General features: G+C 35.4%; 1 protein-coding gene across 2 annotated transcripts in view; it reads right to left on the bottom strand.

Moving 5' to 3' along the window:
• LOC118193671 (uncharacterized) overlaps positions 1-12644 on the bottom strand; it is a 119580-nt gene that overhangs the window by 16993 nt on the left and 89943 nt on the right. The window lies entirely within an intron of this gene.

Here is a 12644-nt window from a genome sequence, read left to right as displayed (position 1 = left end):
CTCTGGCCTAATTTTGTAAATGTGAGAGAATTTTTTTTTCTTCCCCATAACAAGAGAAATGTATGGTACGTGTTGAAAGGAGTTAAGAATCAAATTCTCTACGAATGCATTTATTCTTTATTTTCTGCTTTGTACGCCTTAATAATTAGTTAAAAAAAGGCTTCGACATGTGTAGGAAAGGGTTTGCTTTTCTGCTTAACTGGAGAGGCCGCTTCTAATTGGCAAGTTACTTTCACTAACGAAAGTAAGAGAAAAGGAATTTGATATTGTTTGATGGCTCGCTATTGTGGTTTTTTGGAGTGCGATGAGCGGAGCTGAGGGGCACTTTCGAAGCGAATCTCTTGCAACAAAGATGTTGACCTCAATTTTAATTACCATAACTGTAACTGAATGGCACGTTTCTCTTTCACAGAACATTGTTTTCCGTGAGGAAATATTTAAAATGAAATATTAAAAAACTATTTGATTAAAAGATTATTATTAATTGTTTTTGCATGAGAACTATTGTTTTCATGTCTTTTAAACCGTCTTGCGTAGTTTCAACTTAACTTTATTAATTTAAATACAGAAATTTTAAGTCCTTTAAATTTGAATTAATTTACAGGATTTGAATTCCTTTTAATAGGCAGATTTCGGATAAGAGGTTTTTCCCATAATTGAATATATATAAGTCTGGAACTTACTTCATGTTTTGCGATGCCATCTGTAGAAATTGCAGCGTACGAGTGTTTTTGACCTGTCGGCCAAAATTAAATAAATATTATTGAAAATCCTACAGATTATTTAAAATTAAAGCACATAACACGATTTTATATTTCAAAAAACAAAATTAACATATTTATTATAAAGTAAAAATCAGGAATGTTTTAGCATGATGGCGTATAACTTCGAAAGTCTACTTGTTTAGAAGTTTGTTGCTATAGTTTTAAAAATTCGCTGTGTATACAATGAAGCTTCATAACATCATGTGTGGTCAAACAATAATATTTCTGGGGAAATCTTATGAAAGATTGCAATCCTTCATCACCTTCTTCCCAAGTAACTTTCTTGTCCTACATGTTCTCTTTATCTTCATCTTTCCTCTTCCTCGTTATATTTCTCCTTTCTCAGTTATACATCCGATTATTTCTTCCTTATCTTAAGAGAATGGGATGGGAATAAGATTGTCTTCATCCAAGCCTGCACCTCACTAATACTAATTTTCTTGGGATATGTAAATGAGTCCAAGATGTTGGACATGAGCACCAAATGTGTTTTAAAACCAAGACAATATCTGTCATTCGATTCGTCAACTGTGAACATGATCATAAGTTTCAATTTTTACCTATAACGACATTAAATAATGTTCTTTATAACTTTCCAGGAAAGTTTCAAAGTTCATATTCATTTCATTGATTCAAGGAGATCGGTAGTTTATAGTCTGAATTATTCCTCATTGATTCACTAGTTGGATAATGCTTGTTACGTTGGGTGGCAGAAAAATAACACAAAGGTTTTCCACATTTAACTGTTAAGATTGCTAGCCCGTTGCATAATCTTAATCTCGTAGGCTTAAATTTCGAATTTAAATCTAGATTTTTCAAAACCGTCGCTTTTTTATATTGCCGGTTAATTGTGTACAATCCTCAAGAATTTTACTGTAATTTAATTTTCTATTTGCTATTGTGGTTTAGTTCAAATTTAAGTTTGAAACGGAATTTTGCTTAATCTGAATACTAATTTAACCTTCTAGGCTGCCTGACAAATTTTCATCACGGCTTAAACTGACAATATCCGAATACTAAGGGAAAAAAAAAAAGATTTAAAAAAAATTACAATTTATTGTTCATCTTAGCTCGAAGAAAGTAACACAAATTTACTTGCTGTTCAAGTAGAAATAACTGACAATAACATTCTTTACAATTCAGAAGTTTAGATAATATCTCATAGCTTGGATAAATGCCGGTCTACCTTTTAATATCCAAACAAAAGAGCAACTAACCAAATGGCAGAACTATTGCTCACGCTAGCTAGTAAAGAGAAACTACGGTAGGCTGAGAAGTTGTCAGTCCTTTAATTTTTATTTTTTTTTAAAAAAAGGTATAGATTTTCTTAATAATAAAAATTAATGCTTATTTTTTAGAAAGAGCATACTTTTTCATAACTTAGAAACAAAAATTTCATTACTATAATTAATATTATTACTTAGAAGAGACAAAGATTTTTTTTTTGTTATTTAAAAGGCAAAATTTCGTTGTTTTTATTTTAAAAAAGGCTGAATTTTTTTTTGTTTGTAATTTAAAAGGAAAATTTTACTTTTAAATATTTAAAAAAAGGCTCAAATTATTTTGTTATTTAGAAATAAAATTTCCTATTATTATTTTGATTATTATTATTATTATTATTATTATTGATGTTGTTGCTGCTGCTGCGGAGGTATTATTATTCAGAGCTGATACTGATGCTTTTATTATTCGGGACTATAATACTCAAGGTATCAGGACTGTTATTCCTCTTTACTTGCTTTGGAAATATGAACAGTCCTGACTCGGAACAGGGAGCTTACTAAAGCTATGTTCAATAAATTGTGAAGTAGACAATACACACAGGAAGGGTATACGAAATCCTTTATTTTTCTATCTTTACAATGATTTCCGGACTTCGGAATACAGAGACCAACCACTTGTGGTCTGAACGTAAGAATATAAAACTACTAACTAAAACTAACTTTGGATTAATATATAAGTGCCTACTTTAAGATTGGCCGTTAATTAACAAAAAGCCGTATGTAGTATAGAGAGCTGCTAAAACTACGATACGTTTAAAATTATCAAGAGGATTAAACCTCTGGCCTTGAAGGCAACCAGCAACCGAGTAAAAACTACTATGGCAAGCGGCCTGCTTCTAATAACTCCTTCCTCTCTCTTGCTTGGCAAAAAGCCACAACTTAAGTACTTGGCGTTAGCAAGACAAATTTGCATAAAAAAGTTAACAGCTTTTAATTCTGGCCGGAAGTAGAAAATAAGAAGTGATAGTAAAGATTTAAAATAAAATAAACATTAGTAAAACTTAGGATCCTTACATACTTCCCGCCAGAGTTAATTAGTTTGAAACTGAGGTCTAAAACGACCTTGTTGAAAACTTTTAGCTCTAGAATCTAACGCGAGGCCAATCTTTTACAAGCATTTCTCACTAGAAACTAGAAATTAAAAAAGTCGGTTTTACATTATCAACTCCATGGACAAGATTTTTCACCTGTACTGCATCTAAACAGGAGTTTCTTAGTTGAAATCTGGTTCCTTCCAGAGATTTATCTTTGTGATATTCAGACATCCTTTTTTCTGCCCAGTCCTGGAAGGTAGCGAAGACTCCGGTCTGATTGATCTTCCGTCTTGTGCGGGTTCGCCCTTCAGTTCCTTCCTCCATGAGCTTTCTTTTCCTTCCAATTCGGTCACCCTTGAAGACCTTCTTTTTAGCCTCTGCCTGTGGTCTCGGCCGTTTGATGGCAGCTGGTCTTGGCGGAACCGGGACAACTGTCTCTCGTTCTTGCCTGGATCTCGTTGCTGGCTGTTCAAATTTTTCTTGTTTCTTTGCCTCCGCAGCTTCAATTCCTTCATCAATTGTTCCTTCATCAATTCGTCGACATTTGCTGCGTAGACTCCTATCCGATGAGTAGATCTTCCCTTTTGGAGCCGGGTTATAGTTGCCGTCATTTCTCCTGGCTCTCTTTGCATTCGTCGTACTTCTCCCTTCTTCATTCTGGGGGTGGTCGTGCCCTCTCTTTTCTGGTCGGTGGAACGGCTTCTTTTTCTTGTTACCTTCAGTTTTCCAACGGGGGAAGTTTCTTTTCAATTGCTCCGGCCTCCTAATGGCTTGCCCTTGTGATTGTCGTTGTTCCACCTCTGGAGCTTGTGCCTGCCGTGCCGGATCCTGCAAAAGATCTTTAAATATTGGCATTTTATTACGATTATAAAATGGTTTTATCTGGTCATGCGGTGCATGTTTCACCATTCCTGGTTTTAACACCACTACAGCCTGAGTTATTTTTTCTATGACATATGGTCCTTCAAATCGTGGATAAAATTTGGCAGTTTTATCTTCTGGTGCTGAAGAAAGTGAACGCTTAATTTTTAACACTTCATCTTCTACTTTATAAGTTACTCCCCGTCGTTTCATATCATAATAAAGCTTCTGTTTTCTCTGTGCTACTTCAGTGTTCCTTTTTGCTTCTTTAATTAATTTTTCTATATCGCCCATTTTAAATTCTGGGGCTCTTTGTTGAACATAAAATAATTTATCTAACGGCGTTATAATCTTTCTGCCTAAAAATAACTCAGCAGGAGTTTTGCCCGTCGTATCATGTTTTGCGGTCCTAAGGGCGAAAGCTAATTCATTGACATAGTTATCCCAGCTTTTATGAAAATTTTTAACATAACTACGGATAATTTTCACTATATTTCTATTGACCCGTTCCGCTATATTTGATTGCGGCCGATACGGAACCATTTTTAAATGACGTATGCCCAGTTTTTGGCACATGTCTTCAAATATATTACTTACAAATTGAGGACCATTATCCGATATAACTTTTAGGAGCGCCCCGTATTTTAAAATATATTTGTTTAAAATAGAATCAGTAACTAATTTCGTGGAGGCTCGTTTTAAGGGAACAATTTCGCTCCACTTACTAAAATGATCAACCATAACAAGGAGATACCGACTTTTATTTAACTGACTTTTTGGGAAAGGGCCCAATAAATCGATGCCAATTACTTCATTTGGAAATTCGGATTTAATGCTATTTAGAAACCCGGCCGGGCAGAAATTAATATAATTAACTGCTTGACATGTTGGGCAGGACTGGACATACGCCCTTGTTAACTTTTGCAGCTCAGGAAAATAAACTGCTTCGCGTACGCGTTGGATGGTTTTTCGAATACCAGCAGGAGAAGCTAATGGGGAGTCGTGTAACTCCTGCAGTATATTTAATCTAAGACTAGCTGGGATAACAGGTCGAAATTCGTTGTTGGAATTCGTAGTTTTTGTATAAAATAATAGACTATCTATTAGTTCGTAATGGGCCGCCCTATTTCTTCTCGCCACAATATCTTGGTGGCTAAAATTTTCAGGATCCTTTAAATACTCATAAATGTTTTTAAATTCAGGATCCTTACCCAGTTCGGTTATTACAGTTTCTCGGGAATGTATCGTACATGCTGTGAGCATTGCCACCTTTACAGTATTACCTTCTTCATCTATTTTTATTCTGGATAGGGCATCTGCTACGATATTTTCCTTTCAGGGGGTGTGCTTAATTACCAGATTATATTTTTGTAACTTGAGTGCCCATCTTATTAACCTTGGGGATAAGTTTTTCCCTGAGTACAATCTAGTTACCGCCGCATGATCAGAATACACTGTTATTGGCGCCCTTCCAAAATAGACTCGGAACTTTTGCACTGCTAACAGAACTGCAAGTGCCTCTCTCTCAGTCGCGGAATAATTTCTTTGTGTTTGATTTAAAGTTCTACTAAAAAATGCCACGGGCTGCTGATTTTGCGAAAGTACCGCTCCCACCGCATAATCCGAAGCAGCCGCTGAAATTTCTAAATTCTCATCGTTCTCAGGAAATTTCAAAACAGAGGCTTGCGTTAATGCTTGCTTTAATTTTTCGAAAGCACTATTGGCTTCGGCCGTCCACGAGAATCTTGCCTTTTTCCTTTTTAATTTTAACAAGGGTTCAGCAATAACTGCAAAATCTTTTATAAAGGACCTATAATATGAACAAAGTCCTAGAAAAGAAGAGAGCTTCTTCGCCGTATTTGGCGACGGATACTTTTGCACAGCGATTATTTTTGATTCGTCCGTCTCGATTCCTTTCTGAGATATTTTGTAACGTAAGTATTTTAATTCAGGGGCTGCAAATTTGCACTTTTCGACATTAACTTTTAGACCGGCCTCATTTAATAATGGAAACACCTGTCTTAAATCCTGTACATGTTGGTCCAGATTATCACTAGTAATAATAATATCGTCTAAATAGATAAATGTGGTCTTTCCAAGAACAGGCCTTAGCACAATGTCCATACATCGCTGAAATGTTGCCGGTGCCCCTGAAAGGCCAAACGGCATACGCAAGAATGCATAAGTGCCAGACTTGGTTATAAAAGCAGTCTTAGGCACATCTTCCGGTTTAACCCCTATTTGAAAATAACCAGTCGTTAAGTCTAACGTAGTCATATATTTGGTAGAAGTTATGTTCCTTAGAATTTCTTCAATAACAGGTAACGGATATACAGGATATTTAGTCATGGAGTTTAATTTACGATAGTCAATTGCAAAACGCCACCTTTTCGGATGTGTTACCGGATAGTCATTATTTTTCTTACATAACACAACCGGGCTAGCATAACTACTTGAGATGGGCGTTATGATCTTTTTACGTAACATATCTCGAATGTGCCACTCTATAATTTTTTCTTTATTCTTATCATATCGATATGGTTTGTGGCGAACTGGCAGTGAATCTCCGGTGTCGATACTATGGTTAGTAACTTGAGTAAATCCGGGAATATCACTAAATAACGAAGCAAATCCACTTACCACTTGTCGAATTTTTTGTTGCTCTTCCTTAGGCAGGTGGTCGAGGTATAACGTCGGTGGTTCTGTTTTTTCTTCTCGAACTGGTTTCATCGTCAGCTTAAGGGACGCTTCGTTAAAATCCAGCGTTGCTTCCACCTCTGAAAGAAAATCTATCCCTAAAATGACATGTGCTCGTAAATTTTTTACGATAAAAAACATGATCTTTACTTGCTCGTCCTTGATACGAATATATAAGGGTAATTTACCTATGCACTTGCATCTTTCTCCCTGCGCAGCTAACACTGTCGTATTATCCGAATTATATATGCGGTATCTACGGAAGTACTTCCTAAAAAAATCTTCTGCCACACAGGAACACTGCGCGCCTGTATCCAGGAGTGCGGTGGCTGGGATGTTATTCACCAAAACTTCAATCTTTGGAAGAGTCAAGTTTTTCACCATAACTGTATTTAACTTGAAGGAAGAGGGGTTTTCTTGGCCTTCGGATTTCCGCACCCTCCCGTCAGCAGAAATCCGTTTTAGTTTAAATTTTGTTTCTTCCTTTCCATGCCTTCCTTCTTTTTCCGCTGGCCTTCAGACTTTTTTTCTGGCTTACTACTGAACTGTCGACGTTCGCCGGTTGTTTTTGGATACTCGGGTTTCCTTGCCCACTTATTCAATTTGCTTCCGTAGCCGTGTTCTTGCCTTTGCTGTGGTCTTGGCGCACCAAATTGGCTTCGTAGCTCATACTGGCGTCTTCTTTCAATGTCCGCCGTTCTTCTAATTTCAAACTGGATTGCTAGCTCAAATAACTTTTCCAGTGTAGTCGGATTCCTTAATTCAATAAAGTCTTGTACTTGGGGAAGTAACCTCGGCAAAATCACTTGGATTATCTCAGGATCCGGACGGTTTCCATACAAGAGTTTAAAGACGTGAATTTTTCTGAAAATAAAGGTGGAAAGATTTTCGATTCGTTGCTGATATATGCTGAAGAGTTCCGTTTCTAATCTTGCACGATCTCTTACGACAGGGAAGGCTTTTACTAAGGCAGTCTTAAAATTTTCGTAAGTATAGGTGGGACTTCCCGCTTGACCCAAGAGGCTTCTGCCTATACATTTGAACCAATTAAGCGCTTGGCCCCTCAAAGCGCTGGTAGCTAAGGTGACTTTCTGGAATTCATGGACTGGGTACAGCATGAAGTGGTCATCCAATTTTTCCAAAAAACTGGTTACCGGTGAGTTTCCATTGAATGTTGCTTCTGGTTTCATCGATGCGCGCATGGTCTGTACGATGTACCCAAATCCTTCCAGGGCGGCAGCTGGCATTTCTGGATTCAGAGCCGCTTCTGCAGGCAGCACAGGTTCTTCTTGAAACTCGGCCATGGTTATTCTTCTTCGTCGGGCGCCACTATCAGGTCTGTTATTCCTCTTTACTTGCTTTGGAAACATGAACAGTCCTGACTCGGAACAGGGAGCTTACTAAAGCTATGTTCAATAAATTGTGAAGTAGACAATACACACAGGAAGGGTATACGAAACCCTTTATTTTTTTATCTTTACAATGATTTCCGGACTTCGGAATACAGAGACCAACCACTTGTGGTCTGAACGTAAGAATATAAAACTACTAACTAAACTCTAACTAAAACTAACTTTGGATTAATATACAAGTGCCTACTTTAAGATTGGCCGTTAATTAACAAAAAGCCGTATGTAGTACAGAGAGCTGCTAAAACTACGATACGTTTAAAATTATCAAGAGGATTAAACCTCTGGCCTTGAAGGCAACCAGCAACCGAGTAAAAACTACTATGGCAAGCGGCCTGCTTCTAATAACTCCTTCCTCTCTCTTGCTTGGCAAAAAGCCACAACTTAAGTACTTGGCGTTAGCAAGACAAATTTGCATAAAAAAGTTAACAGCTTTTAATTCTGGCCGGAAGTAGAAAATAAGAAGTGATAGTAAAGATTTAAAATAAAATAAACGTTAGTAAAACTTAGGATCCATACAAAGGGATTAAAAAAAATAATTGTGTTGTAAATCGATTTTATTATTTAGAAGGGACTATTAAGTCGACTGGTGCCAGGTGAATGACGCCGTAGGAGACCAGCGACAGGTGCATACTTGTCACGACTAGTTCAGTTACGACTAGTTCAGTTACGACTAGTTCAGTTACGACTGTAGTGTACCGCTCTGATATAGTGAAGTGCATTCTGACGTTGAATCCGAGTTCTTGTTTGTATACTAAGTTAGCTTTGTTAAGATATCATTTATATCTGATAAGTGGTCCTAAGTGCTTAAATAGCCCCGATTCGTTTTGTCGTACATGTGGCAGTTTTATCATTCCCAGTCAAAAGACAAACATCAGTACATTCTCTTAGGAAAGACTGTTTTGTCTATTTTAAAGTGAAAATTGTTTATCAAGATAAATCATGAACCCCTCACAAAAAGTGAAAGCAATGTATCGAGAGTTTACTGATATGGATGAAGGGTATATATTCTAAATTTCCATTTGGTATACCTGTGAGTCCAAAGATCAGTCAAGTGATTGTTACTTTTGTGTGGTGAAAGCGTCAGGATATATATATATATAATTAAAAGTAAAATAGAGTATAATAGTTTACCACTAGATATATGCCCAGTGCCTCGCTCAGCAGATTTTCTCAGTCCCAGTTTTCAAAGAGTTACCCTCTATGAAAATACAGGAATACGATTCTGGTGAATCTCGAATTGACCCCAACGACGAGGATCTTGAAACCGAAAATTGAAATTTCCGTTCGTAAGGGATTTGAACGGCATGAGTTGAATGATTTAGCACGATATTTGGGACTATCCAAAAAATATGACCGCCAAGTAAGCTTAAAATTGATAATAAAAAATGCCTAGTGACAGAAAAATGTCACTATACAAGGGATTAAGTCTGGTTAAGCTTGGTTTTGGTTTTAAAGAATCATTTTAAATTAGGCATAAAAAATGATCTAGTTTGACGTAGATTATCAATAACTATATCAATTTTGAGACGATCGGACCCTAGTCCCTTTTCTTCAAGAGTAAAAAAAAAAAGAAAAAATAATGATATTTTTCCCTTGAAATAAATATTCTCCGAAGTCATTCACGCCAAATTTAGGCAGTTTTTAGTCCAAAGGGATTTGAATCCCGAAGGACTATTAGTTTCGTTTTGGCATTTTGCGTCGGACTCATAAATGTCGGTTCACTTTTCAAACTGTTGCCACAAAATGTTAGAGTCCTGCATTATATTTGAAGAAATTAAATAATGAAAAATCTGCATAAATGTATGTATATTTCTCGTATTGTGATAAAACAACGGTACATAGAGTCATCGAATTTTGAATAACGTAATCCTCCAACGAATATGAGCATGTGGAAGACCAAATTTGAAATTTGAAATTTGTTTTATGATCGATTTCCTATTTTTTAAAACTTTGACGAATTTTTGATTAACAAACTCAAGGATTTCAAAGCGAGCAATGGCAAAGTTGTGCAGAAAAAACATTTTTATCTCCAGCGCGTGAGTCTCTGTATCGGAAATTCTAAAGATATGCTCGTTTTAAAACTATTTTGCGATATTGCTGTTGCACTGGATCTTATGGTTTAAGTGCGAGGAACATGATATTTAATAAAGAAAGGTAACACACAAAATGTTAAAAAACGCCCCTTTGGACGTAATTTAAAATCTGAAACATTTCAGATTTTGGTTTTTTTTTTTTTCTTTTCTTTTCTTTTTTTAAATATATATATATATATATATATATCTAATTTAGCATTTTACCTTGGAAAAGCACTCTTGAATGGGGATAACATCCGAGCATTAAGATTAAGGGTACAGCATCGGTCAAATAATTTCCAGAAACGTTATGATTAGTTCATAAAATGAACTTTTTTTTGCATTAAACATTATACAGAGTTCATAAATTATCTTTTGCATTTCCCTTTATAAAATGCTATGAAAGTACCTATTTATATATGTTTCTTGATATTTTTGTATTAAAATAGTTAAAATCCATAACTATTTAGAATTATTATTACATAATTAGTTCTTTATTGATATAGAGATGTAAAGATTCTATAAATGTGTATCTTAAGTTACAGTTGAATGTGAAGAATCTTAAGAACTAGTAAGCGAATAATCACTTGAGTTCGTGAGACAGTAAATAAACTTGGAAAGGGTTAAAAGACCCTTTATTATTCAAATAAGATTTAACAGAACTCCATCTTTGAGTTTTACAATAAAGTCGACACTCGGGCTTGAACTTAAGAAACTAAGAATTAAAACTTAACTAATCTTAACTAAAACGATATGTACCCGAAGCTATCAAGATTCTAACGGAGTTGGCCCCTTAACGCTAATTGACTACGAAGCTATTAAGGGCCTAAAGTACGGCCGAGCGTAATAATAGCTTAAGGGGTATCAGAAACCCCTATATCGACAATGTTAAATTGGCCATTTTCGATGTACCTTTTTTCAAAATCTGCTGTAGATGTAGATACAAGCTTGAAATTTTTCTGTAATTAAAGTATACCTATCTGATTATACTGAAATGAGCTTTTGAAGCATTTTGAATTTTAGACTAAATTACAGAATATTTCGTTAGGTATAGTAAAATTTAGCACTTTTCTCACACAAAAAAATAAAAAAAATTTTTTTTTCTGAGTTTATTACAAAAAGCTCATTTTAGTAAATATTAGGGAACCTAATAAATAAGCCATAAAAAGTTTAGATACCTGTGAGCAGTAGTTCCTGATAAAAGGTACATCGAGTATAAAAAAATCACGTTTGGAGAAAAACGCGTTTTTATGTAAAAATCCTCATTGATCAAAGCAGTAGATGACAAATTAAAATTAGATTTTTTTTACAGTTCTAATTTTCATAGAGATTAAAGAATGGTATTTTTAGAAAGATAAAAGTGTAGAGAATTTGAAAATGCAAAAATCCGAAATCACAATTTTTTGAAGATTTTGGGTTTCCAAGAGAGAGTAGCTTAAAAAAGCGGACGCGTGCTAGCCAGAATCTCTGGTTCTCTCTGACTAAGACAGTAGAACTTCGCGGTTAAATACCGCTTTTCCTCAATTTGCATTCAAACGTGATTCGAAAAGTACGTTCTAGCCGGAAGTGGTAAGTTGAAATTAAGAAGCGTTAGGACAAGAAGTTTAACTCAAAATTTAACTGCTAATAAAATTAACATAATCCTTACAGAGCTATCATACAAATAAATCAAGTCTTTTTCAAAGCAGATGTGTACGCTAAGTTTTGAAATTAAAAGGCATACGAAAGAAATACTCAAAATAAAAGTTGCTACTGAACCAACTTAATTCATTTCCCCTCTTCTGGGAGAAGGCTTTAATCAAGTTAATAACTTACTATGGAAAACAAGAAATAGGCTGAATATTTCTGAATGAGGTGATTTAAGAGTTAATGCTAAATATTCCCGCCCCCGGAAAAAAAAGTGCATCCATATATTCACATTCTAGTGCAGGTATCACATTCATTAAAATCGAACTTTTAGGAAATTAGAAACTGTAATTCTTGTAAACTTGTTTATATTTTAAAACAACTAATAGTAATAATAATGCAAAAATTATTACCCTTCTGTTATTAGAACTATTCGCATTATTACTCTTCTTTTACCGGGACTAGATTCAGAAATATCTGGATGTATGTATTTGTGTATGCATTCACCGTATATTCCGGCATTTAACGCGCGCCTAAATGTAGTTGAATCCAAACTACATTTTTTAATTTTAAGATATATTCGCCATGTAACACGCACCCCTTTCGTTACGAAGAAACTTGAAAGATACATGTGCGATGCTGTTATCGTTTGAAGTCGTCCATCCGAAGATTTTTCGCAGGCTTTCTAACAACGGTATATCGAATTGACAAGCGAAAAAGGGAACTATCTATGTGTATAGTCATGGTGGTGGGGAAATGCTTAAATGAATAAATGAGTCTGCAAAGAGGTTGGGTTTTATTCTATGTAATAGGTGGGCACAAGAATGTTATCCTAGGGTTTCGAGAAAAGGGGGAAATAATTTGGGATACGAATGTGCTTTTGACCCGAATGAAT

Source organism: Stegodyphus dumicola, chromosome 10, assembly GCF_044657685.1.
Source record: "Stegodyphus dumicola isolate Sdum_Otavi_A_Nest chromosome 10, ASM4465768v1".
Classification (NCBI taxonomy): Eukaryota; Metazoa; Arthropoda; class Arachnida; order Araneae; family Eresidae; genus Stegodyphus; species Stegodyphus dumicola.
This window is presented reverse-complemented; position numbering and strand designations above follow the sequence as displayed.